This window comes from Furipterus horrens, unplaced genomic scaffold (assembly GCF_987537825.1).
Source record: "Furipterus horrens unplaced genomic scaffold, mFurHor1.1.pri manual_scaffold_3, whole genome shotgun sequence".
NCBI lineage: Eukaryota > Metazoa > Chordata > Mammalia > Chiroptera > Furipteridae > Furipterus > Furipterus horrens.
In genome coordinates, this window is record NW_028327173.1 from 104,305,665 (window position 1) to 104,331,283 (window position 25,619).

Here is a 25,619-nt window from a genome sequence, read left to right on the forward strand (position 1 = left end):
GGACACCACAGCACAGAAAGACCTTCCCAATCAGAATTGAATGATTGGCAGCTACTGGTAAAGCTGAACTGTGCCTAGGAAGTAGGGAAATGGTTTCTCTAACTTTTCTAAGATTAGCCTGCTTTGGTAGGGGGATGCTGAATTATGTGTTTGTGGGTGTTTTAAGGAACATATGACTTAATGGCAGAAATCCACAGATAATCTAAATCTATATAACTGTTAAATAAACAATTCTTTTTCTTTTCACTAAACTCTGGTATTGAGAATTGTAATTCTGGTGGCAGGCAATCGGGCCCCTAACAAAACAGCCTGTGGGTTCTGTTTCAATTGGAGCAGCCCAGGGGTTCTATAACACATTGAGTAATATGAATTATGTATAATACATATATTTACACACAAGAAGACTAGAAATACAATACTACTTTTCTTTACATAAAGACTACAGCTAATTTTAATTTTTCTATATATTCTGTCCTTTCAAAATGCTCCAAATATTTATGTATTTTTATGTTTATGTTAATAGTATTTTATTGAGAACCAGAGCCTGAAACCTAGAATCACTTTAAGGTTTTATTAATTTATCCATTAAGTATTCACTGCATCTCTCCAGGTACAAAGAGCATTCTAAGTGGTAGAGGAATACTTCTGCACTTGGGTGTATTCCCAAGGTTCAGCTATACATACCTTTCCAGCTATCACTGTAACCAATGAATGTGCACATGCCAATAATCTGCAAACCACATCTCTTTATTATCTTTACACTGGCAAATGACAGATGTCAGGACTATTTTTAAGAACTGGTTGCATTAATGATTATTTGTTTACCTACTCTTTTCGATGATAAGCTTACAATTTCTACAATGTTTAATACTGAACATGTATCACATGTTTTGAATTTGTCTTTTGAATTATATGTGAATGTGTTTATAATGTTTATATACATTGATAACTATTCAGCTGATGTATGTAACTAACAAGCTATAATTCCAACAAGGAAGGATATAGCACAGGTAATATTTGTTTGAATGTTACAGGGCGGAGAAGAGTCTCCAAAAATTCCCCACAGCCCAAGGTTTGGGGAATGGGGGATGTGACTCAGTGGAGCACAGCCATTTTTCCTGAAAGATGCCTTTGCATATCTATGGCAGGTAGCTAGTATCTTAGTTATGCAAATAGCCATGGCCCTTCCAAGGTATCAAGGAGATGGGAGGTGGTTTGACCATGGAATGGTGAAGACAGAGCTTACGGGACCTGCGCAAGGTTCTGCTAATGGCCAGAACCAGTTACTGCACCCACTGCGTCACAGGCTGCAGTCGGGAATTTAAAAATGAGGAAGCACGAACTTTGCAAGGAGAATGCCATGTAGTTTGTAAGGAGGTAGAGAGAATGCTATGCAGTCTAAAACAGGGAAAAGGGGGTCATGTGGCCTGGGCTAGTAAGAAAACCAGCATGCTGCCATTTTAATCATACCGACTTCAGCAGACTCCAAAGCCACCAAGAACTCCTGCCTTGCAGACCTGGACTTTTAGACTTTTAGACTTTTGAAACTTGGGACATGTGGAAAGCACTCTCTTGGGACTTGGGCCTTTACCGGACTTCACCAAAACAATATGTTACATGCTTTCCTGAACTATTATAAGGAGGCTGATGACATCATACCGCAGGAAGAGAGCTGACAGATATGGGATGGGGAACTTCTGGGCATGTTTTTGGCTTATAGCCTTTTGGGGAACAAGGGAAGTGCTGGGTCCCATAGGAGAACAAAGCTCTGAACTGAAGTGGTCACTACCCTCCCCAAGTTGGAATATTGTAAATAAAGACCTGTTTTCCTCAATACTAATTGTTGGGTTTTACATCAAGGCACCACATGAAAGAACCACTTTTTGCTTGGTAACATGAACAGTGAGCTCCATATGTTGGGATTAGAAGATGCTATCTAAATACTTGTTGAATACTGTGACATATTGACAGCCTCACAGAAATACTCTGAAATATTCCTTTCTAATTATTCAGTGTAAAACTTAAATCATTATTTCAAAACCATCTTTGAAGCAAATGATCTGTTCATAAGGAACTCAAGCCTTAATCATATCTTGTTGAAACACTACACACACATACACATACCATCAACAGTCATTTTTACTAAATATAGCTTCAGAGAAAAAAGTCACATAAATTGAAACCCAGAAAAATGCCAGTTGTTCACTTTTGCATTACACACAACTCCCAGTACATAGTGGGTGCTTTCAAATCAGTCCTTGAGTTACATATTCATGGAGAAAATGTTTCCTCTGTTGTCCATTTGGCTTCATTATATTTCAAAGGTATTAGTCATCAAACCTGGCAATAAAAGCTTGACATATTTCGATTTGGTATATCTAGATGGCTCTAAATTGAATTATTCAAGCATACACAAATATAACCCTGAAGAGGTCCACATACTTGCTCCTGAGAGTCTGGAAACAAAAGCTGCTATTCAGATGAAAGATGATAGGCAACAAGAACCTGCAGGCCAGTACTTACATTTTCTGCCAGAGCCCTTAGGCAAAATTAGTTTCATGATTTCAGCCAAAATGCCCCATGGGCAACAGTTTTATGTTATTTAAAAACCAACAACAACAACAAAAAAAAACTGCCATTCTCAATCTGTTTGAATCTGTTTGCTTATTAGAAGCCTCTCAGTGAATGGGGAGAAAGGTTTTCATTGCACTCTTAATCTATCAGTGTTTAGGAAACCCTGAACTATAACAAATTCCTATTCTCCCTTCTTTCCCTATGCAGAGCTAATATTCAGTTGGTACACACCAGTACAGCCTTAAGTTAAAAACTGTACTGAAGTACTGAAATATTTTTTGTAACATAGTCTGGTAAACAGTCCACCTCTCCAAACTCCACCAGCCGTAAGGCGCTTGCTGATGGCCTTCCCTTCCCCACCACCACCACCACTACCACTAAGCAAAAAAAGAAGCAAAGCCTCATACAGTATAAAAGATTGGAGGGGTCCTTCAAAACCCTGAACCAGTGATATGGCCATTTGATTAGTTGGTGCCTGTGTTCTAGTGACTGGTAAATAATCTGAATATCACCAATCTCTTTGATTCAAAGCCAAAGACACTACCTAATAGAGTAGATCTTTAATCAACTGTTAATTCTTTGACAAAATAATGAATTAATACCAGCTCTAGCCAATGACCCAAGGCTAATAGGCAACGCTGTCAAAACTATGCAGACACTTCCTTGGCTGGTGTGGTTCAGTGGACTGAGCGCTGGCCTGTGAACCGAAAGGTGGCTAGTTCAATTCCCATCAGGGCACAGGCCTGAACTGTGGGCCAGATACCCCATCCGGGGTGTGCAAGAGGCAATTGATACATGTTTCTCTCTTGCATTGATGTTTCTCTCCCTCTCTCTCTCCTTCCATTCCCCTTTTTCTAAAAATAAAGAAATAAAAATCTTAAAAAACAAACGAACAAACAAACAAAAGAAACACTATGCACTGATCAGATTGGTAACAACAGTCCTGGTCCTTAAGTACAAGATAGAAAGTGGTCAAGTATGCCTCTTTGCTATGCTTGCCATCAGCCTCTGATAAAACAAATGCTTAATTTAATGATGTGGTCAAAAACCTTCAATGTGATAGTTATAGAGCATACAAGTCAAATATTTTTAATGTTATTAAACAAAGTTGAAAAACAAAGCTCCTATAAAACCACAGTCTCTATAAGAATACCACAAACAGGGATCAGTGAACTTCAGTCAGTGTCTGGGACAGAAAGACAGGTATCACTCAGGAAAGCACAGTAATTAATTCAACAGAAGAGAAAAAGGCAAGAATCACAAGTCAATTATGAATCACATGTCTAGGGGCTTATTTTTGTCAGGTGTTTCAGATACAGTATTCTCTCACTTATCGCGGGTATTAAGTTCCAGATCCCCCCGCGAAGTCAGAACCTTACATTTATTCTCCACTCTTAAACCTACGTAACTTGAACAACATAAGTATACAGTACCGCAAAATCCAGCGATATAGTGAAAAATCCACGATAAATAAGTAAATATAATATTTTTAAAAATCCCGCAATAGTGAGGCTGGATAAGTGAGCCACGATATAAGGAGGGACTACTGTACTTCTAATTGGTTTTACTTAACATAGTAATTATAAATAAAACACCAAATGAGAATTTTCTAATTATAGGACTTTAATGAGAATGTAAAATGAGATACTTTTAAGTCATCATCTTAATAATTAAGTCTTCAATAACACATAATTATTTTGAAAGTCATCAATAAAATATATATCACATGAAAATCAAGTTATTCAGAACACTACTAAGGTGGTGCTAGAATCTTTAAAAATCCACAAAGGAGAAGGTGTAAAGCTGAAAGAAGGATGAATATGTAGCTTTAATAGAAATTTTGAACTTATAAATGGTGATATACCAGTCATTTTAGGCTACATTCAGTCATGATATATAGAAAGTTTCAGAGTTATAAAATTAAAAGATTAAAAATAACTATGGAAAAAAAGAGTAACAGCAACATCTTCTAAAATAAAGCAGCTTAATTATCTAATTCCGACACTGTCCCATTAACCTAACATATTCAGCAAAACAACGCTGTGCTATATGTTAGTGAAAAATTCTAGGTGACAAAAATCTAAAGGAGCATCATGTGTTTATTTAGAACAAAACCAAGGAAGACCAGACTGACTTTTTGTCATTATTAAACTAGAAACAAGAGAAGACAATAACAAAAGTCATAATAAATTTTAATTTTAATAAAAAGCTTTTAAAGTCTCACTAATCCTAATTTAAAACAACCATGTAAATTACACTGGCTATCAGCACTACCATATGAATTTAGACAGGAAATATATACAAAAAATAGTTATGTAATAGCAACAGTAGCTACCACTTATTGAGCACCTATCTAAAATACCAGAGAGAAAGCAAGGTTAATTTTCAAAACAAGCTTACAAGGCAGATGATATTATCCCTAATTTACTGATGATGAATCAATGCTAGAAATAATCTTGCCAGTGTCAGAGTAATGATTCAAACCACTACTCCACAGGTCCTGTGTTATACCCCATTACCTGATGAGATAGCTTCAATGGAACTGAAGTTCCATGGTTGTGGAAGCAATTCAAAATGTATAAGGACTATGGTCCACTGCCCCAATAGATGTCAATATCTGAATATCTAAGGAAAACAGCATACCTTCATAATTATGCTTCTAACCTGATTTTGTAAATCAAAAATTATGCCAATCAGGCTCTCAGGAAATTCTATCTTCACTAAACTCATTTTTGATCTAAATAATTAAAAAGAAAAAAATTACTAAACACTTAGATGCAAAAGTAGTAGAATGTTCAGAAGAAAAATACTTCATAAGAGAAAGTAAATAATTTCATATCTTTAGAATCATGCATAGAATAAGTTCTAAATGAGATACAGACTTTCATGACAGAAAATCAAAATAAAAGCCAATACCCAGTCATCATAAATAAAAGAAAAAATGTGAAATTCAATCAGGATAGATACAGTATAGTTAAAGCTACACTTTAATTTACGGTTAAAATAGACTGAATGATAAAATAACTAGAGTATGACTAAAGGAAAAGTTCTGAAAAATAACCTTTCCCCAACTTTTCTGGACACCTATAACGAGAAGAAAATTTACTGTTTGTTTTAAAAAGACAGTAATCTTGACAATTTCTCTTCAAAAAAAAAAAAAAAAAAAAGACCAAAAATAGAATGAAATGTAAACAGTTACGACACACCTAAAGTAGGCACACAACAAATGTCTGATGGACGATAAAAGATTTGGCTAAACGAAGATGAAAAGTAAAACTAAGGGGGAAAAAAAACCAACTAAGTTTGGAGAACACTTTCTCCAAATTCCTTCTCATGTAAATAGTACATGCTATTGATGTTCCTGACCAAAAGCATTCTACTTAAGAATACAACTTCCCTGTTAGAAATCACCTCTTCATAATGTGCCCCCCAAAATATCACATCTCTCCTAAAAGAAGGCCCTATACCCAAATGACATCTCCCTTCTCCTGAACAACCTCTTTTCTGGAAATATTTCCGAGGATATTTTTGAAGATCAAACTTTCTGTTTCTACTGGTTTTCTGAATTGAATATTACTGTTTAGCCAGCATGATAATAAAAAAAAATTTTAGAATCTCTTTTATACACAAGAACCAAGATACAATAAGGACATTTTGTAATTTAATTACAATTTTAACTTTAAAAAGTGCAGGCATCCTTCACAACAATGGAGCCATTTAAAAATTTTTTTCAAAAGACTTTGCTACATAAATATTTTCTACTTCTATTTTAAAGAAAACATGCCTTGCCGGCCAAGATGGAGGCCTAGACTGACACACTCCATCTCCCTCCACAACTAAGAAGGAATACAACTACCGCGAAACCAGAAATAACCAGAAGTTCCAGAATATAAATGGAAGTCCAACATATGAAATTATAAAGAAGTGGTGCTTGTCCGGACGGGTAAGAGGGGTGAAGCCGGAGCAGAGAGGTCAAGCTGTGCTGGCGTGATGGTGGCAGCAACAGAAGAGGGCTGGCAGTAAGCACAGACACCTGTATTTAAGGGGAGACGAGAAGCACCTGGGGAATACCATGGGCTACAGACCAAACCCATCAGCTTGCAATTCCAACACCGGGGAAGGCAGACCCCCATTGCCTCGAACTTTAAGGGCCAGAGGGAGTGGGGATGGAGGAGGAGGCTCCCGGTCTCTTAGTAGAGATCGAATGGCAGGAATCCATCTTGGACCCCCACACCCACACAAAACGCCACCGTGTGGTGAGAAGTGTCACCCAGTTGTGATGAGTGCACAGGGCTCTGTCCCCTACAGGGTAGGAGGTGTGACAGCCCTGCCCAGGAAGCAAACGTAAACACAAAACTGACAGAATGGCACAGATCATGAAAGAGATCCCAGTGACGCAACTGACCAGAGAGCAAATACCTAATCCAACGAAGCAGCAGATGGGAAATCATTCTGAGGCACAGTTCAGAGCTTTGGTTATATGAATGCTTACAGACCTAACAGCAGATCTGAAACAAGACAGGGAAGGAATGAAAGCTAGTCCTGCTGAAATGAACAAAAACATATACAAAACTAGTGGTGAGGGAAAGAAAACCAGATATCAAATCAACAAATTGGAACACAAGGAAGGAACAGTCAACCAATGCAGAAAGAGGAAACAAAATGTGAGGAAAATGAGAAGAGGCTCAGAAACCTATGGGACAGCTAACATCCCAATCCCAATAAGCAGGCCAACATCCCAATCACAGGGTTGCCAGAAGGTGAAGAAGAAGAACTAGAAATTGAAAAATTATGTGAAAAAATAATGAAGCAGAACTTCCCTAACTTGGGGTCCAAGAAGCACAGAGAGTTTAAAAAAAAAAACTGGATTGACGGAGAACCAAGACACATTATAATGAAAATGTCAAAAATTAAGGATAAAGAGAGACTCTTAAAAGCAGCAAGAGAAAAAAAGAGAATTACGTACAAAGGGGTCCCAATAAGACTATCAGATGATTTCTCAAAAGAAATTCTGCAGGCAAGAAGGGACTGGCAAGAAATATTCACAGTAATGAAAAGCAAAAACCTACAACCACGATTACTATATCCAGCGAAGCTGTCATTCAGAATAGAAGGGCAGAGAAAGTACTTCCAAGACAAAGTAAAACTGAAGGAGTTCATAAGATCCAAACCACTGTTATATGAGATGTTAAAGGGACTTGTTTAGGAGAAGGAGGATCAAAACTATGAACATTAAAATGAAAACTGTATCACAACAACCAACAACAGAAGCTAGGCAACCGAAACAAAGGCAAACTAAATAGGTAACGAGAGTGGGAAAAGAACTATAGGTACGGGGAACATCTTGCGGGGAGGTCAGCGGGGAGGGGGAAGAGGGGAAAGGGAGGAGATGGTACAGGAATTAAGAAGCATAGTAGGAGGGAATGGAGTAGACAGGAAGATGTTGAGAAGAACTATATGCACAACCAATGGGCATGGACTGAGGGGGGCAACTGGAGGGCAGGGGCTTACTGGGTGGAGGGGAACAAAGGGAAAATAAATTGGGACAACTGTAACAGCATAATCAATAAAGCATATATTTTTTTAAAAACCCTTTTAAAAAATACTCATGAAGCCCAGTGTCTGGCTTATACTTAAATATGTAATAAAAATCTAAACAAATTAAGTGGAAAAGAAATGGAGATAGCAAAATGTAGAAAATCTATTATTCACAGTTCCAACACATCAAGATATAATACTTTCCACACTTCATTATACCTCCCATCAGTCTTTTTTCCTTGTTCACTAAGGGGTTTTGTTTTTCCATTATCACTCAGTAGACATAATTTTCTAGAAAATGAAAAACTTTCAGCTATTAGCCTCAGCATTTTTAGAATAACACTTAAAATTAATTGATACTTATTACATGTCAAACACACTATATTCTTATTTCATCTCAAACTCATAAAGAAGGTACAAATATCTCCACTTTACAAATGAGGAAACTGAAGCACACTTAAAGAACTAAAGTCAAGTCACACAGCTAGGAAGCAGTTGAGCCAGGATTCAAATTCAGGCATTTTGATTCCTCAACTAGAATTGCTTAGTGACTACTCCTGGAGAATAGGATTATAAGATACTTGAAAGTGATCATGTCATTACAGAGTAGCATTATTTGTTGTGTTTAGCCTAAAATGAGAATGCTATTATACAGACTTATACATTTTTAGTATCTTAAGTAATCTTGAACATGCTAAATAACTCTTTTTGCTTTATTTTACATAATTCCTTCATTTACCAACCACTTGAGAATCTGTTACATGCTAGGGAACATGTTAGTAAGACAGCCTTTGAACTTCAATGCACAGCCTTTTTTCACTCAGCATATGAATATGTTCAATTTGCTCACAATAAAGACAACACAGCAGTACATACAAATGGAGAACAGCTTCATCAACCTTTCAGTGGTAGAATTGAGAATGGAATCCTGAGATTCTCTGTCCTCCATCCTATAAAGTAGAGAAATCACTATTTTTATTCTAGTTCCTAAAGAGTGACTGACAAATTCCTTGATAGGTACTACTTGCCTGTCTCCTGCAACACCACCTCTATCAGCTGCCAATGAAAGCCTATCCATTTTGGTGCAAAAAATGTTGAAACTAAAATATTTTACTAAAACTTCAGTTTACTAAGTTCTATGTTTAAATTACTTATAAAGTTCTATAATAGCATATAGGGTATGAAGTTAATAATTAAATGATAAATGTGAATTTCCATGACCATTCATGAAAGAAGCAATCAAAAAATAAGGCTAGTTCTGCTTGATTTTACATGGAAACATTTTAAGGAGTCTGAGTCCCGCTGATTGTGGAAAGGTAGCAGAGAGACAGAAGTGAAAATGTCAAGGGCAACAGACCCGGTTCAGAGTGGCTTAATTGATAGTCTATGACCATAGGCACAGTTACCAACCCAAGACTGTTACAGAAACAGGGGTGTCCAAAAACAAACCCCAGAGTTTGCACCTGGCGGATGGGGAAAAGGAAGCAGCTTTTAAGACACCTTTGCATGCCTGGGGCTAGTTGCTAGTGTCTTTGTTATGCAAAATGGCTTTGATACTTCCAAGCTCAAGAAGATGGGAGGAGTCTTGAACTGTGGGATGGTACGGAAGGAGCCTACAGAGCCTGCGTACGGTTCTGTGAATGGTCAGAACTGGTTGCAACACCCACTGTGTCAGAGGATGCAGTCAGGGATATAAGCAGCTGCAGACATTTTAGCTCTCGCTCTCTCGCTCTCCCTCCATGCGGTTTGGAGGACGGGGCTCTCCAGATTGCCCTCCCTCCCTCCTTCCTTCTCTCTCTCTCTCTCTCTCTTTTTCTCTCTCTCTCTCTCTTTCTCTCTCTCTCTCTCTCTCGCATTCCCTCCATGCAGCTTGATGAAGGGGGTCTTCTCCATGCGGTTTTGAGAAGCTAGGTTCTCCATGCAGATTAAAGAAGCTGAGTTCTCCATGCGGTTTTGAGAGTGCTCTCCAGGCTGCTTTAAGAGGCTCTCGCCATGCGGTTTTGAGGAGAGGAAATCCATGCGGTTTGCAGGAAGAAGGCAGTTTACAAGGAGGCTGAGAATCCACGTGGTTCTGCATTAAAAGCTGGAGGGCACCACAGCACAGACAGGACCTCCCCAATCAGAACTGAGTGATTGGCAGCTACTGGTAAAGCTGAACTGTGCCTAGGAAGTAGGGAAACGGTGTTTCCGACTTTTCTAAGGCTGGCCTGGTTTGGTAGGGGGAGGCAGAACTATGTGTTTGTGGGTATTTTAAAGAACATAAGACTCAACAGCAGAAATCCGCAAATAATCTAAATCTATTTAACTGTTAAATAAACAGTTCTTTTTCTTTTCACTAAACTCTAGTACTTAGAGTTGTAATTCTGGTGGCCTGTGGGTTCTTTTTCAATCGGAGCAGCCCAGAGGTTCTGTTACAAGACCTCATAATGGCAGGGGACTAAGATCTGAAACAACCTAAGAAACCAAGGTCAACAGAGAAGTTTCTGTTTGTTGCTAATTACTACTGTGTGCATGAAACATTGACAAGTTTCTTGAATGACATATGCTACATCAGTGTTTATATGCAGCTAGCACATTTTGAATTCATTTATGTCCATATCTTCTAACAAAGTTCTCTAGTATATTTGCACTACTATCTAGTTTTTGCCTTCCACTGCTTTTTTTCCATCTGCAACTTATAAAGAAAGGGAGCAATGTTAACTCCCAAAACAGCTTGGTTTCTTGCAAACAATAGGTACTGAGTAAGTGTTTATTGAGGATGGATATGAAATCTACCCTATAACCACATCCCAATCCTTATCATCTCACAGGATTGCTCCTCCTAATCTCTATGACTGGAATGCCACAGGGGTCATTCCTTCAACCTCCTCTTGATCTACACTTACTCCTCAAGAGATCTCATCTATACAGAAACTTTCCAAATGTATCAACCTGGACCATTCTACGAACTCTAGATTGACTTGTTCAATTGCTGACTTAACATCTCTGTTAGCATGTCTATTAGGCATCTCAAAAACTTAGCCTTCTAAAACAGAACTCATGAAGTCTCCCCAAAAACCTGTTCTGCCTACAGTCTTCCCAACTCTATTAATGACAACTCCATCCTTCCAGTTGCTTAAAGTAAAAACCCTGGAGTCATTCTTGATTCCTCTCTTTTCACATTCCACTTCCAACCCAACAGCAAGCCCAGCTGCAACAAAAGATATCCAGTTAAGAGTCAGGGATATCACTACAAATGCTTACCACCTTCTCCTCTAGTCCAGGCACAATGGCCTCCTAGAGTTCCAGGAACACAACAAACACACCTCTGCAATAGGGCCAATTCAAAATGTTTCTGTGTCCCCTGATCACTTTCCAAGTCCTTGCTCACTTCTCACCAAGTCCTTCCCAGTCATCCTTTTTAAAAGTACACATAGCCCTGACATTCCTGTCTCTCTTGCCTGCTTTATTGTTCTCTACGGAAGCTATCTGTCAACTTCCAATATATCATACTATAGCAATAACTTTTGTTAGCCAATGCTCGGTGCCAATTCAACACCAACAGGAATCCCCAACATGAGGTGCAACAAAAAAGAAAACTTAGCAGCGTACAACAGTTCAACTGTGATACAGCACAGTTGTGAAAACAGTACAGCTGTGAGACAGCCCTGGGGCCAGGCCCCTCTCTGGCTAGACACCCCTCCTGTGCTCCCTGCCAGTGGACTTTGCGCTGCATTGGTCAGCTCTGCTGTACTTTGGTCTGCTGTTCTGTGCCAGTCTGCTCCAACCTGCACTGGTCTGCTCCACTGTGCTCCAGGAAGACACCTCTGGTGTTTCAGCTCAGCCAGGGAGATAAAGCCCTCAGTCTTGGGTGGAAAGGGAAAGTACACTCTCAGCCAGAAAAGAGCTGGCTTATATAAACATAAGTCCCAGCCTCAGTCCCTGATTGGTCTGTTCTCATACAAATAAGTACCCCAAATACTCATAGTTTGATTGATCCAAAAGACACTGTCCTGACTGGTCAGGATAAAGCTGCTCTGGTTGGATGGGGAAAGCCTCAGTCCTATTGGTTGAAATAGGATTTCAGGAACTCTTTTATGAGGACTGGCTCAGATGGCAGAAACAGTGCAGGCACGTATCTCAGAGCAGGCTTCTCCCGTAAGTGCAGTTTGCATGAGAGGCCCCTGTGAAGGAATGGCTGCTAGAATCTGTTTTGCTTTTATGGAGGGAGAAGGATGTTGTTTTGTTTGTTTTTAATTTGAACCCAGTTAACCACCAGGAGCACTTATTAGTATGTATCTTCTTTCTCAGGGTACACACTTTCTTATATTGTTTAATGTCTGTCTCACCCTTGGTAGAATGTAATATCTATGAGGGCAGGGATTTTTGTCTTGATTCACTACTGTAACCTCTGCAACTAGAACAATGCCTGGCACATACGTAATGTTCAGCAAACATTTGTTAAATGGATGATACACCCTATGAAAGCCTATATTAAAGATCCTGGTGTCTTTCTACCACTTTTCATCATTACTGTTGGGTTGGCCAAAAAGTTCGCTTAGTTTTTTTTCCCTACAATGGCTCTTAGATGTCTTTAACTTCATTTGAAAGAATTTTGTTAAGAGTGTATTGTGACAGCTGTCATCTCAGAATGCATTTTAAAAAACATAAAAATTGGGGAATTTTTGTTCAGCCATTTTAATATTGAAGATGGAAGAAGACACATTTTCAGCATGGCATGTTTTATTATTTCAAGGAAAGTAAAAACGCAACTGAAATGCAAAAAAAAGATTTGTGCAGTGTATGGAAAAGATGCTGTGACTGATCAAACGTGTCAAAAGTGGTTGGCAAAGTTTCTTGGTACTATTAACATTCTGGTCAGATAAATTCTTGGCTGTGGGGCTGTCTGATGCACTGGAAGATGTTTAGCAGCATTCCTGGCCTCCTCCCACTAGAAGCCAATAGCAGGAAATAGCCAACATACTTGTTATTGGTGAAAATGAAAAATGTGTCTTTTATTTTATGGTAAAAACTAAATGAACTTTTTGGACAAACCAATACATTTTTCTCTTATCTCCTTATTTAGGAAAATTTTGGTTTAGAGAAGAAATGTGCTTTGGATCCTGGTTCCATCACTTGATAAGTGTTTGTCTCTAGACATGTTCTTTAACCCCTCTAATCCAGTTCCTTCATTTGAAGGAGAAAGACAAAGGAAAGGCTATGAGGTTAATAACCTTTTAGAAATAACGTAGTACATTATCTAGCATACGGTAAGTGCTCCATAAATAAAAGCTAGTATTATTGTTCCCTCCTTACAAGCGAGCTCTTCGGCTTCACACTAACCTCTAGTCTTTCATGCCCTTCATTTTCTTTCAATTGAATCACCCCTGCCAGGCTTCCTGTTCATGATCCAGGCTGAACTCCACAGTTCTTCATATCAGGCACAATCTTGATTATCATTAATTCCCTTAACCAACTGTTCAGATATCTCTACCAAGCAGGCATCTGCAAAGCAGCAGATAACGGCCTAATCCCTGGAACTGAAGCACCAGTGTTTGAACCCCAGCTATTAATCTTACAGTCAAGTACCTACCTTATGAATTCCTGTGAGTTTCTTCAGTTATACCCAGAGTAATCACTGCTGAAGGAAAATCAAACCACACAAATTGGTACTCCTACAAATCCAAGGTCTACAACTTCAAATGGATCCTCAATACTTCCTAACAATCCTTTTTAATTTTCCTAGTCATGCATCTGTGTGTCTGCACCCATGACTCTCTCCCACCCCGTTCCCTTGAAAGCTGTTATAAACTCATACTCTTAAGACTCCTTATTCAACCATGTTCCCCTTTACTCTTAGCAGGTACTCAGAAATGATAGAAGGTATGTCATCAACTTATTTTCCTTTCTGAGCCTGTCAGTTACAAACTTATTTGCCCTGCCTCCAACTTCACCCCCTCCCCCTTCCTTTCTGCTTACTGGAAAAAAAAAACTACCTCCTACCCAAGGCCAATTTCCCTACCGATGCACATCCCATCCCCTTCATTGCCTCCAAATCCTCAGTTCCATCAATCATCTCTTTTTTCCCCTCCCCCTCTCTCACTCTCCTACTCTGCATGTTCAATTTCTCCCCTCCATTGATTCTTTCCAATCCCACATAAACATGCCCCAAACCCTCTTAATTTAAAAAGGGGGGAAAGGAGTAAACTTCTCTAAATTTCCTTCATCTCCCTCACTCTACCTATACTCTCACTTCAGTCTTATGTTGAAAACATTGAATCCCTCTCAATTAGCTACACTTTAATTTCTCAGCCACTCTTTAACCCCTTCAAATGACATCTTAATGAAGTCTCAACAACTTTATTCGGTCTTTATCTAACTTGGCCTTTTCATAGCAGGACACAATGTAGACCTCTCTTAGTCCTTGAAATATTCTCCCTCAGTTTCTATGCCAAATCTCTCATAGTTCCTTTCTTTCATCTTTGGTCTATCTGGCTCAGATGGCTGGCTTCTCTTCAGTTGCTTGCCCCATTCAGTAGCTGACAAGAGAAATGTGGAAATCATCTTAAATCTTCAATCTTGTTCAACTCCATAATCTATTTACTCTGTCCTGTTGATAATACTTCCTAAATCTCTTATACATCTACCCCTTCTTCTATATCCCTCATCAATTCTCACCATGAATGGCTTCCTAACCAGTCTTGCCCTTCTCTAATCCAGCATTCACTTTACAGTCAATATGATAGGTCTAAAACACAAATATGATTCTATCACAGCATAATTTTTCCCCCATTAAATTTCACAGCTTTCGAGATAAAGTTAAAGCTCCTTAGCTCGGTTCACAAGGCATCAATGATTTGGTTTCTTACTACTTCATCAGCCCCTGTTTTAAACTATGCTGTACACCTGTGGCTACTGAGTACCTAGTACTTGGATGTAGTCCAAACTGAGATGTGGCATATACTAGATTCTAAGAACTAAGGACTAGCAAGCAAGTATCAAATACCTCTAAAATACTTCCTTATATTGATTATATGTTGAAGTGGTAATATTTTGGATATATCCGGTTAAATAAAATATGTTACTAAGATTAACTTCACTTCTTAGTTTTTTAATGTGGTTACTAAAAATATTTTTAAGTACATTTATGACTTTACATTTATTTTTACAGGACAGCGCTGCTCTAAAATGTCCTTTTCCTTTTTCTGAACCTAAATAACTCCTATCTATTTTTGAAGATTAACACAGGTAACCCAGTAAAATGTATTTCAGGACACTCCCCTGCTCCCAAGACCTTAAGTCTTGGTCAAGTACCCTTCTGCTTCCATCCAAAAGCTTCTGCTTATCTGTTATACAACACACCACACTGTAATTATTGGTTATCAGCTATCTTCTAAACTACATGCTTCTTGCAAAAAGAGATATCATTTGCCCTGGCTGGTGTGCCTCAGTGGATTGAGTGCCGGCCTGTGAACCAAAGGGTCGCTGGTTCGATTCCCAGTCAGGGTACATGCCAGGGTTGCAGGCCAGGTCCCCCAGTTGGGGGCACACGAGAGGCAACCACACATTGATATTTCTCTCCCTCTTTCTCCGTCCCTTCCCCTCTCTCTGACAATGAATAAAAAAAAAAATCCAAAAAATAAAATAAAAATGTTTAAAAAAAAAAAGGGAGAGAGGTATCATTCTACATATATGCAGGGCCTACCACCATGTCTACCACTTAAAAGGCCCTCAAAATATTTGTCAAAATAAATGTGAACTATCTGTTCCTGGAATGAAAGTTACTAGAATTTCTCCAAGGAAAAACAATCCAGCAATGAAAAAACCTACTTTCTCAGGAGCTCTCTAATAATGAAAGGACTGGGGTGGCAGTGGGGAGTAGCAATTGGTAGAGAACAGCAAGGAGAAAATAAAGCGCATCACACACACATCTCGTAACAGTGAAAATAGGGATTTCCATCAGTGATAAAGAGCTATGAACTCACACTTGGTGTGCCAAGGGCCACAGTTTTGTTCCCAAATTACTTAAACAACCCATCCAACAAGAGTATGATGTGGCAGGTTTCGACACAAACAGTTAGAGCCCAGCACTTGTTTCACTTAAACAGCACATCGTTACAGTTAAAAACAACAAATGTCTCTTGTGAAAAATAATCTCATGATGCTTCACCACGGAACAATTTAGAAGAATTGTATGAAATGTGCCAGAGCATGAATTTATGACTGATGCTTATTTGGCAAATGTTGGCACTGCTAGATTTTAAAAAACATGTATACAAATAAGCAAATGGAAGTTTTTAAGCTCTCAAACTTAATTATTTACATTACTATAAATGTACAATGATAAATATTTATATAAAACATTCCAGAAACAACTTTTTAATCTGATTATCAGGAACAGCTATGAAGTGGCATTATTTCCTTATGGTTCTCAGGGTAGACTCCTAACAATGAATTCTAATAGAATGTTAATGGGGTACAAAAATTATCAAGGAAGTTTCTCTGTATTATCACTGCATAAAATGAAGTCATAGTACCATAATAGATCAAAGCAATCTTATCTTTTCCTTTCACCAAAACACTTCTCTTCCCATCCAAGAACCCAGCCAAACATAAATGTCAACCCTTAAAATGAGGGGTAAGGGATGGAGAGGAACACCACACATCAAAAAGCCTTAAAGAAAATAATCTGACATTTTTTCCCACCTAATACAGTCATGTTAATCTCCAAAATAAAGACATGATCAAATACTTACTCCTCTTCCCCTCTGACAGCTATGAAAAAATGTTTTTTCTTATACCTTATGCATTGGTCATAGCCAAAACTGACCAGTAATGGTATTGTATGAGTTCTGCTTCTACTGTTAACGATTAATTTCTGGGCCAAAGCTACAAGTCCATATTTGAAGCCAAAAAAATGTACCATAACTGCCAGTTACTAAACGAGTCACCGAAGAGAAGTGCCAGGCACTTCAGAAAGTAATTAAGGTAGTCAGTGAACTCAGCTATCTAGAAATACTCTGAGATGACAGGAGAAGCCATCATGAAGCGGGTATCCAAGATTGCTCATGGAAAGTTTTAACCTGCGGAGAATTCACGTTTTTCACTACCACATTGCAGAGAGCAATATATGGCATTTCATTTATCAGGTAAAAAGACGTTGTGGCTAAACAAAAATCAGTAGCTAGGCCCCAAACAGAATCCTCAAGGCAATCCCAATTCAGGTAAAAAGCTATTGACATACATCATCCAATGGCCTAAAAAAAAAACAGCCTTTTATGTAAGTCTCCAAAGATTTATTCAACGTATACTCTCACCCCATTTAACAGAAGCAGAATAAAAATGTATTGGGTTTTCTATAGCAAGGTCAATAAAGACGAAATCTAATTTTCCTTTAACTCAAATGCCAGCCTTCCAATAACTCCATTTCACAGCTCTCAAATCCCTACACTTGGATCTTAAAAATAACGGGTTGTAAGAAAGTAGCATATATAGGTGGGAGGGCTTCTCTTTTCCGTTGCTCTCAGCAGTTTTTAAACCACGAAAAAACTAAATCAATCTCTCAAATGGGTGCTGCAGGCGACAGGGAGGAGGTAGGATAGGGGGTTCAGACTGCGAGTCCTCAATGGCGGGAGGTAAGAAAAGTTGCAAGAACGGAGAAGTCAAAGGGCAAAGGAGAAACACACCAACCGAACCACTCAAAATCTCCAAAGAGGGCTCACAAACCGCAGCCCAAAGTGAACAGGCAAAGGGCTACCGGGTTTCGTCGTGGTACTGCTGAGGCTGCGCCGGCTGTTCCCGGGGTTGGACCGGGATGCCGGTGCAGACACACAGGAGCGAGAAGCGCTTCCTGTGCCAGCCTCCCCGCGTCCAGTTCCTCCAGCCTTCGCTTTCCCCAGCAGCCTCCCGGCCGCATCCGGAGCTGTACCTCGGCGCCATGTCCCAACTTTTCCGCCTCTGGGGGGCGCCGAGCTACCGGGGCCGCTGCCACCACCCGAGGAAGAGAAGGAGGAGAAGGAGGAGGCGGCGGCCGCGGGAGCCGTACGATAGGGAGCGCGCGGGGGCGCGCGGTGCTGGCGGGCCCTGGGGGCTGTGGGGCGCCGGGGTGGCCGGGGCCGGAAAGCCAGCACCTGGCCGGCCGCCCGAACGCCGGCGGCGGCGCTGCCTAGACACGGCGCTGCCCCGCCCGAATTCCCCCGAGTCAGCGCCCTCAACCCGTGACAGCCCTAGTCCCACAAGACGTCGCGAGAGAAGGGAACGGAGAGGACGCAGGTAGCCCTATCACCGTTACCTGAGAAACGCACACGCTGCCGCGGTGACCACCATCGCCGGCCGTGCAGTCCCTTTCCTAGTCAAGACGGCCACAGTCCACGACCAACTGACACTTATAAGTAACTACTGGTCCCCGCGGAGTCCACTGCGCGCTCCCGGCCGCGCGCCGCCCTCCGCCTGCCCGACTCCGTGCAGCCCCGCGCACCGCCCTGGCGCGCGCGCACTCGCCAGCCAGCTCCCGGAGGAGCGAGCATGTACGCACACGGGCCCTCAGCGCCCTCCCTTTTGCACTTCAGTCCCGCGGAAGAAGTCATCGTGGCCCTCCTCTCACGTTCCTACCCCAATAGGATGAGGCCTCGTGGGTGCCCAATTGGCTCAGGAGGGCGCACAACCAGAACCGGCGTGAAGGGTCCTGAGGGGAAGGGAAATGAGGTATTGGCCCATTTGGTGCCCGAGCCCCTGGGTTAGTCTCCCATCGAGTACAAAATTTGTGTATTGAAAGACGCCACTATACAATAATTGCCAATTTAAGTCCCAATACTGCCTACAGGCCTTAGCGATTAAGGAAAAAAAAAACAAAAAAACTACATCTCCCAGAAACCTCCGCGAAAGGGCTTTCGCTTGTGTAATCACGTAGGCCTTCCCCGCATTTGAACAAAATAATCCCTTCATTTTTCTTAAGGTATCGGGCACATTTCATTTTTCTCCTCACCGAAAGAACCTTAAGTGTTATTGCAATAATAGAAGTTGCCTATGAGAAGCTAGTTGAGTGACTAGGTACACGGAAAGAAAGGACATAAAAATAAAGTACTGCGGAGGAATTTTTTCCAAGCTGGGAGACACCGAGGCGGAGTGAATGCGGTCCAGAAGGGCTCAGAGAATTGTCCTCAGTGCCGAGGACCTTCTTTAGCCCCAGGCCCCTGCCTGCCTCTATCGTCAGCAGGTCAGTAAGCAAGGCGAGCTTGGGGTGGCCACAATGGAAGTGCCCTTTTCCCTCTTTTAATGTTGTTAATTGGTTTGTCTCGGTTTGAGGTCGACTGAATGGAGGCGCCTCACTTCCGGCTGGGGGAGGGGAGGGAGGCAGTCCTCGGGGAGGGGGAAACATAACTTACTTCCTGTGCAGAGGGTGTGCTACGGTTCAGGGTGTTCAACCCACTTCCTGTGCTGCCTAGGGCTTGTTAAGGTGATCCTTAGTGCCGTTTGCACAGATCTTGTTTTAACCATTTGGGATTGTGTTTTATGTGAAAAGTTTGGTCAGAATTTATGTGAAGTTTGTTTTCAACGTGCACAATGGAATACATTCTCGACAAAATTTCCTTAATGCGTTCTTCAAAGAATTCTAAACCCCTTATTAAAATTCTCTGCTCATCTCTGCAAGTTGACACACTTTTTTGTGCGATTCATAATTGCCCACCTCGGCCGCTTGCACTACCGAGTGAGGTGTTCTCTCTGTCTTGACATGCTAAAGTGTAGCCACGATTTATTATAGCACTCGATATATTACATAAATTATGAGGCCTGTTCACCTTACCAGAATGAAAGTACCATTTGGAAGTACGTACATGCTTAGTGTTACCTTAACTAATATGATTGGTTATCTTAAATTTTTAGACCTGTTGATTTTATGCTGCAGGTTCTGTCCTGGGCCTGAGAACAAACTTTCTCAGCCTTAAAAATTCTTACGTGTAAATGTAGCAGTTGTAAAAATTAGACTTTAGTGCGTTTTCCTCTTGTAATTTAAATTCAGATCTATTCAAACTGGTATCTGTTCTTTGTGGTTTTAAAGCCTGATGGAAAGAACAATAAATTCAACTAAGATTTTAAGTAGGAGTAGGTGGCTCACAAAGGACAAAAGATGAATAAGAAAGAACTTTCTATTTTTCCTGTATTCTCACTGTTTTATAAGAAACAATAGGTAAAGTGGTAATAAACACTCAACAATTTTGATTTCTTGGCTTCTGTTTTTAAGTACAATACTTGGGTAGGTGGGTGTGTACTGAAGGAATCAGTCAATTTAGAGCTTAGGAAATCTCAACAACGTTAGTAATTTTAGAATATTTATCAAGTGAATTGTAATGTCTCTCAAAGATTTTTAAAAGAATAAAGCCTCTGTATTTTTTTTTTTCCTTTTGGATTGTTACCTAATTTGTCCTCAGACTTTGCAATTATTTTAATTATAAGTCCTTCAGAAAGTTATTTGGTTTAGAGTTGTATTAAAAATATTTTTTAAATTAAATGTTACAGTAAAGGGAAAAATGTATGTTTTAACCTTCTGCAGACATAAAATATCTCAGACAATCAAATCAATGAGTTATGTTTTTCAAGGACTACAAAATTTCTGCAGTAGTTGAAAAAGTGAAACAAAATAATGTCTGTTACTATTATAAGGTTAGGGATATGTAGGCCACCTCAAGCAAGTATCAATTGATTAGTGAAAATGTGTTCACTTCTCTATTAATGTAATAGAGAAGAAAATATATACTCATTCCGACAAATTAAACTATAGTACTAGAAATTACTGAAATAAAGATTGTGGAGCTAAATGAAAAAAGACAGAGAAAAGATAGTTAACATACTGGTTGAGATACATTTATATTACCCTTTGGAAACTGTCTTTGGAAGGCAGAGTTTTTTTTAAATTGGTTTCTATGCTATTCCATGGAAGAAATGCAGTATAAAAGAAATAAGAAGAATGGCTGCGACTGAAACACTTGAGCAGCTTGAAGAACTGTCTGTTCAGAAAAAAGCAATATATAAAGCACCTGTCTGAGAGATGTTTTGTGATAAGTGGCCGTTATTCATTGTTTCCATAAAAATATATATATACTAGAAAAGCTGTTGGAAAATAGAAGGAAAGTCCATGGAACCTGCTTTTAGTCACTAAAAGTGTTTCTGTGGAGAGGCTTGCTATCCTCCAAAGGCTTTTTTTGTTTTTCTATTACAGTTGTCCCATTTCTTTCCCCACCTCCCCCCTCTCCCACAGTCCATCCCCATTTAGTTGTCCATGTCCATGGGTCATTCATATTAGTTCCTTGACTAAACCCTTCTTCTTTCCTCACTTTCCCGCCCCCCCATCCCCTCTGGTCACTGTCAGTCTGTTCCCTGTTTACATGTCTCTGGTTATATTTTGCTTGTTTGTTTTGTTCATTAGTCCCCTGTATTAAGTGAGATTATATGATATTTATCTTTCGCTGCCTGGCTTATCTCACTTAGCATAATAATCTCAAGTTCTATCCATGCTGTAACAAAAGCTAGGAGTTCTTTCTGCTGTGTAGTATCTCACTGTGTAAATGTACCACAGTTTTTTGATCCACTTCTCCACTGATGGGCACTTAGGCTGTTTAATATTCTTTGTTGTAGTTTTCTTTGCATGTTCTACTGGGTTGGCCAAAATATCCGTTTAATTTTTAACCATAGAATAAAAACACATTTTTCATTGTCATCAGTAACTATTAATTTGGATATTTTGAGTACCTCGGCTATCTCCTGCTGGTGGGTAGAGGCCAGGAATGCTGCTAAACATCTTCCAATGCATCAGACAGACCCACAGCTGATGTCTTACAATTATTGCTTTTTGTTTGTTTGTTGTTTTAGTAGTTTTTGCCATGAGGTCAGGTGTTAAAAAGGGTATCCTAACAACCTGAGTGGTTTTTAAACTTACTATTATGCTGTCTTTATTGCTATTTCAAGGCCTTCAAGAGTATTTAAATAAGAATATCCTCCCTTAATTGACTTTTCATTATTTCAACAAAAGTTTATTGACTGCATTCTGTGTGCTAGTTACTATTCTAGGGACTTGGAATACATCAGTGAGTACAAACAAATATCCAAATTCTCTTGAAGTTTACTCTAAATTTCCAAATTAAAACTGGAATTTTGCTCCCTTGGTAACATCTGTAGTGTGATCATTGTTCAGATTGGATCAAGAAGCACCCCTAACCTTGATCTCTCTAGGTCTTGATATCTTAGGCCATTCTAAATCCAGTATTGAATATTTCAGCCTAATTTTTCTCCAGACTATACAAGCCCATGTATTAAATATTCAGCCCTTTCCATTGACACATGCATGGTAATTCTACCATCCTAGAATCCTTTGTATGGTAAAAACAAATGAAAGTGAACAATGGGGAAAATAAGGAATCAGGCAGGCCTGGGTGCAAAACTGGTGTCGACATTTTACTAGCTAAACTTACTGGCTTGGCAGCTTTGAGCAATTTACTTGACCTATCTGAGCCTTAGTTGCCTAAATGGGCTTGTTTGGTGTATCAAGGATATTATAAGCAAATCACCTAGCACGATACCTGGTGTTAGTAGCTTAATGAATGCTATTATTTTCCCCTCAATCTTGCTTCTGCTGTTCTGCTATTGGGATTTGCCCACATGTCTGTTTTAAGCCTTACATATTCCCAAAAGTAAGGGATACAGTACAAAGGTTACTAAAATTCCATCTTTCCCTTATAACATGCTCACTTAAGCTGTCAATATTCTATTTTTAGTTTCTTGTGGGAAGGAGATACAGTATTCCCTCACTTAACGGTGGTATTACATTCTAGACCGCCCCCCCCCCCGCCCCGCATAGTAGGAACCTTACATTTATTCTACACTCTTAATAAACCTGTGTAACTTTAACAACATATGTATACAATACCACAAAATCCTGCGATATAGCGAAAAATCCATGATAAATAATTAAATATAATATTTTTTAAAATCCCGCGATACAGTGAGGCTGTGATAAGTGAACCACGATCTAGAGAGGCACTACTGTACTAATATTTCAGTGATCACTTTAGAAAATATACATAATAGAAAAGTTTTAAGAAAAGGTTAAGGAGTGACTAAAGTAATTTGAATTGTTATAGGAAGACATTCAAACCATTCTTCTAAACCTATTTAAATGCTAAGCCTAATATTCAGTGTTCTTCATAGTATGACCATATGTCTCATTACCTATTTATACATTCCTGACTAAATTGGTTTCTGAGGGGGAAAAAACAATTCTGTGCTGTATACAGCCTTTCTGTCTTCGTTCATGCTATCCTCTGACTAAAATAATTTTTCCCAAGAATCTATCAAAATGCAACCTTCTTTGAGGCTCCATCTCAAATACCACCTTCAGCTTCAAGAAGTATTTCCTAGTGTTTGTCTTCTCTTTCCATTCTGTCAACCATATATGCTCCATTCCTTGACCCTCCATTTTGTGCTTTTCTAATGACACTTAATATCCAGTGCTGCTGCTATTGTTATTTTTGTCATTGTTATTGTATGTAAAGTTTATGCACTGCCATAAAAAGCTTCAGACTACAGCTCTTATCTGGGTCTCCTGTCATACCTGGCACAATGCCATTCAAATTATAAGTATTCAGTAAATATTTGTGGAGTTGGACTGGCACTTGGAGTAAGATGAAACTAATAGATAAGTTTTGTCCACTACTGATGCCCGACATTAAGCACAGTGACCAGAATAAAATAGATACACAAATACCTATCAAATAAAAGGGTAAATAAGTCATCACTTTCTCATTTGTGGGTATCTCAGGGTATCAATATGTCGATAAGTGTATATTAAACTCCTACTCTATGATCTGAACTATGAAAACTGATCCCTGTTCTCAATTTAATTGGAAAGAAGTTATAATTAATGTGTGTGGACTCTAAAGACTGCAGGTGTTCGAGTGAAGGTGGGTGGCAAGGTCAGTATAGAGCTGTTTGCACTGTGAGAAATATCCTAGGCTATCCAAATTCAGAAATAATAGATTTGGATATCAAGAGATGCTTAACTTGCAATTCCACTCCGAAGTATACTCATATACGCCCAGGAGAATTGAAAATATATCCACACAAAACATTTTACGTGAATGTTTTCAGCAGAATTATTCAGAATGGAAACAAACCCAAGTGTCCCTCAATTGATGAGTAAACAAAATGCACTGTAGCCATACAATGGAATATTATTCAGCAAGAAAGAGGAATGAACCCTGACTGGTGTGGCTCAGTGGGCTAAGTGTTGTGAAAGTCACCAATTTGAGTCTCACCCAGGGCACATTCTTGGTTTGGGGGCATGCAAGAGGCAACCAATTGATGTTTCTCTCTCACATCAGTGTTTCTCTCCCTCCTTTCCTCTCTATAAATAAAATCTTTCAAAAAGAAAAGGAAAAGGAATGAAGTAGTGGTACATGCTATAACATGGTTGAAACTTGGAAATGTTACACTGAAGTAAAAAATAAAAAGCCAGACACAAAAGGCCACATACTGCATCATTCCATTTATATGAGATGTCTAGAATATATACTGTATCCTTGACCCAATCAAAAAGAAACCTGAAGGTTTCTTCAAGATCTAAGATCTCTTTCTCCTTTGTCAGCACCCTTCTAAAGTCTAAACATTCACCTCATAAAGACAAAAAGTATTAGCGGTTGCCAGGGGCTGGGGATGGAGAGTGACTGCTAATAGGTATGGAGTTTCTCTTGGGAGTGATGAAAATGTTCTGGCATTAGTGGTGATGGTTGCACAGCCTTGATACTAAAATACCTTGTATAGCAATATACTGTACTTCAAAAAAAATTGACTTGTAACTAAAAAGAAGTGAAATTTGTGGTATGTAAATAATGTATCAAGAAAGACAGAAGGAGATATTTAAACAAGTGGAAATTTTTGGATGCGGCTAGAAGAAGGAAGCAAGATATATGAAAGCACAGAGGTGGTAATTTTTCCTCAGGTCCTAGAGGGAAATACAAGTGGCTAGGTACAGGGCTAGAGGTATGTTGAGGTTCAAGGGAGGATGGATGTGAAGGTTTCTGGCTACTTTTTGTCTTACTGAAACAAGCAGTGAATTGAGTGTTTAGACTAAAAGGTTGCTGACAAAGGAGGACATCTTAAGATCTTGAAAGAAGCTTCAGATTTCTTTTTCACTAGGTCAAAGATAAAGTACAAGTGAATATATGATCAAATTAGTTTTTGCATGACAGTCAACTGAGTTCAGAAGGTGAAAGTAGCATAAGGTAAAGTAGTCTGATGGCAGTCAACAATGAAGTTACTGAAGAAGATGGGAGAACAGAGACTAGACAAAGTTTGGTTCTAAAACTATTCCCAGATGGTGAAAATAAATAAATCTTAATGGGAAGGAACCAAGAGCAGTAATTTGAAAAAGTTAGTACAAATAAAGGTATTCATTTGAAAGAATACTTGAATGCCTTTTATGTGCTAGGCACTGTTAAATGTAACTATAGCTAATTTCCTTATATGAATTATTTCTT

The 25,619-nt window shown here is 39.3% G+C and overlaps 2 protein-coding genes across 7 annotated transcripts in view; one reads left to right on the top strand and one right to left on the bottom strand.

Annotated features, from left to right (window-relative positions):
- PEAK1 (pseudopodium enriched atypical kinase 1) overlaps positions 1-18,659 on the bottom strand; it is a 257,702-nt gene extending 239,043 nt beyond the window's left edge. For 4 of the 6 annotated variants that reach the window (XR_016509748.1, XR_016509749.1, XM_090269950.1 and 1 more), the window contains exon 1: positions 18,383-18,659. The gene's annotated coding sequence lies outside the window, so the exon portion shown is untranslated. Of the gene's footprint in view, positions 1-8,988; positions 9,053-18,019; positions 18,239-18,382 lie in introns of those variants that run through there. The other 2 variants (XM_090269951.1, XM_090269952.1) reach the window with 2 other exon arrangements.
- A 588-nt stretch (positions 18,660-19,247) lies between these two features.
- The window catches only part of HMG20A (high mobility group 20A), an 84,027-nt gene continuing 77,655 nt past the window's right edge, over positions 19,248-25,619 (top strand). Inside the window, exon 1 of the mRNA XM_090269954.1 lies at positions 19,248-19,306. The gene's annotated coding sequence lies outside the window, so the exon portion shown is untranslated. The remainder of the gene's footprint in view (positions 19,307-25,619) is intronic.